This window comes from Sinocyclocheilus anshuiensis, unplaced genomic scaffold (genome assembly GCF_001515605.1).
Source record: "Sinocyclocheilus anshuiensis isolate Anshui unplaced genomic scaffold, SAMN03320099.WGS_v1.1 scaffold1827, whole genome shotgun sequence".
Lineage (NCBI taxonomy): Eukaryota > Metazoa > Chordata > Actinopteri > Cypriniformes > Cyprinidae > Sinocyclocheilus > Sinocyclocheilus anshuiensis.
This window is the reverse complement of record NW_015552696.1, coordinates 349,280-352,321: the sequence shown is the minus strand read 5'-3', so window position 1 is coordinate 352,321 and position 3,042 is coordinate 349,280. Positions and strand designations below refer to the sequence as shown.

General features: G+C 32.5%; 1 protein-coding gene across 2 annotated transcripts in view; it reads left to right on the top strand.

Annotated features, from left to right (window-relative positions):
* Positions 1 to 3,042, top strand: part of LOC107667683 (NEDD4-like E3 ubiquitin-protein ligase WWP2) — a 50,644-nt gene that overhangs the window by 9,687 nt on the left and 37,915 nt on the right. The gene's annotated exons all lie outside the window — the stretch shown is intronic.

Genomic DNA, 3,042 nt, shown 5'->3' with positions numbered 1-3,042 from the left:
GTAATCAAATGTAATCAGTTACATTAATAAAGTAATTGAAATAGTTACACTACTTGTTACATTTTAAATAGGGTAACATCTGTAACCTATTACATTTCCCAAGTAACCTTCCCAACTCTGGTTACTGGAGAAAGACTGGTATCCTGAGTTTAGTTTGTGAACGACCATCTCTAGCTGGTAAAACGTGTGCCATCAACACAGCAGTCAGTCAACATATAGCTATTTAATGTTCATTTAAAGCCATGAGGAGAGAAGTCTCTGAGCCGCTGAAATTCAAGGGACACGTTTTCAGAAGTGTTTTATATTTTCCATGGATGGGATGGTTGAGATGTTGCCTGCAAAATGTTCCCATGGCTGAACCCCAACCTGTTAATGTCATATACCTAACTAGGGTTGCAAAAAGGTGGAACTTTCGGAAATATTTCGAGGTGTATTCGGAAATATTCCAGAAATGTTTGGAAATTTTCCAGGATTTTTTGGAATATTCCAGGGATTTTTGGAAAGTTTCCAGAAATGTTCCACCCCTTTGCAACCCTAATACCTATAATGAAATAATGGGGTTTGTATTGTAGATTATCTTACTCGTTATACAGCTACCTGTCAAATAAATAAATATGTCAGCATGAAATATTGATTTGAATTAAAATGTGGTGTGACTGCTCAAAAACATTAATTCCTAAATAGATATTTATGCATTAATGATTAATAATACGTATAAAAAATTCTGTTTACCTTTAAAACATTTGAATATAATGAAGATGTGTACACTCATACTCAAGGTTTAAGGAAAATGTGCATAAATACTACATTTCTATACAATTTTATACAGGGCAAGGGGTGTAAAAATGTATCTGAAAAATAGTGCTGTCAAACGATTAATCGCATCCAAAATAAAAGTTTTTGTTTACATAATATATGTATGTGTACTGTGTATATTTATTATGTATATATAAAGACACACACATACAGCATATATTTTGAAAATATTTACATGTATATACATGTATATATTTATATTCATATAAATGATATCATATATAAATATATTTAATATATAAACGTAACATTTTTCTTAAATGTATACATGCATGTGTGTGTATTTATATATACATAATAAATATACACAGTACACACACATATATTATGTAAACCAAAACTTTTATTTTGGATGCGATTAATCGCGATTAATCGTTTGACAGCACTACTGAAAATTCAATGCATCGATTCCATAATTTAATAATTGATTATGATGACTGTAATAATACCCAGTGTGTTACAGACAGTTTCCGATTACACTGGCATTCTTGCAGTAGACAACCGAGCAGACTAATGCTGTTTAATTGAAGACACTGCCAGCTGTGTTTGTTTGTTCTGGCGCCCCGTCTCTAATGCTTACTCCAATATAGCACAGCCTTCAATGCCATTTTGCTTAATTATTGCTTGATCATTTTAGAATGCTCGAATCTGATTGGCTTACACGCAATAACTGCGCAGTTAAAGTAGCTCCGACATTACAGTTCCGTATCACTTTGCCAAATTATTTCAGTTAAAGAATTACCACAGAAAAAAAAGAACAAAGACAATAAATATCACTAACAGTAGGATGATTGGTTGTCTATCAAAGCATGCTCTTTCACTCACAAACACACATGCAGACCGTTGTGCACACAGAAATTCATGCAACAAAGGCTTGTGGTCAGTGCTGCCCCATGACTTCAATAAAATGTCTTTGCTTCAAAAATATCAACACTACCACCTCACTACTAAAAAATGTCATGCACCTCTTCAGTAGCAGTCTTCCCCTCGTTGCCACATTACCACCCGAGTTGTGCTTTATTTTTCAATGATTTAACAGCCTGTTGACAGTAATTCCTTACATAAACACACAGTTCCCTACACCAATATCAGTACAATTGGTGCATAAGTACAAATAAACCATGCAATCATTATTATGTGAAACTTGTTGTTCATTCAAGTCATCCTCCTCGCTGTGTGTGGTGTCAGTGAAGACCTGTCCTCTTCCAGGCTGATTCTTAACATCTCCAGTAGATTTTAACTCCCTAATTATTGCTCTAATAATGGAAATTCAACAATTTTGCTCATTTTACTTTAGCCATTTCCTGATTTGTGTAGCTCTCCAACACAACGGAAAAGAGGAATTTGGTCACCTCACATTTATACCCGAAAGAAGAAGTCATGTCTCACCACTGAAGTATTCATAATCACACAAGAAACTATAAAATTAATGGGAATGTGTTTTAGTTAGGAATTTTTAGTCATGCCAGTAATTTGTGGTACTCGTTTTGGAGAAAAAAAAATCACTTCAATAAAGGTCAGATTTTTCTGAATATTTTGAACAAAATGCCAAGTACATAAGCATCAAAGACAATTTTCACTAATACAGCTTGGAAAATGACAGCATTTTTCTGTTTAGAGATCATTTGTAAACAGAGATGTTCTTTGCATTGCGTCCATAGCAGTCGTGTTGTGTCTTTAGTTTAGAGATGAGCTGTTCCTGCCACATTCTGTCTCAAATAAAAACATTGTCAATATGGATAGATGCTAAAATGAAAACAGCTGTCAATGATAGCAGTTTGGGTAAAAGACGGAAAGCATCAGTCTATGTGAACTACATTTGTATTACATTTACTGGAAAAGATTTTACTGCTATTTATTGGGTTTCATGTGCAAAGATTGTCATTTATGGGAGAAAAAACTAGCTGAGAAAATATATGACCAATATTGCATAGCTACTAGGGCCGCAAAACGATTAATCTCGATTAATCGCAATGAATCACATTCAAAATAAAAGTTTAATTACATACTATATGTGTGTGTACTGTGTGTATGTATTATGTATATATAAATACACACACATACAGTATATATTAAGGAAAAATATGTTAGATTTATATATAAAATATTTGTTTATATATAATATAAATTATATACAAGTATAAATATATATATACTTGCAAATATTTTAAATATATATACATATACGTGTGTGTATTTATATATACATAATAAATATACACAGTA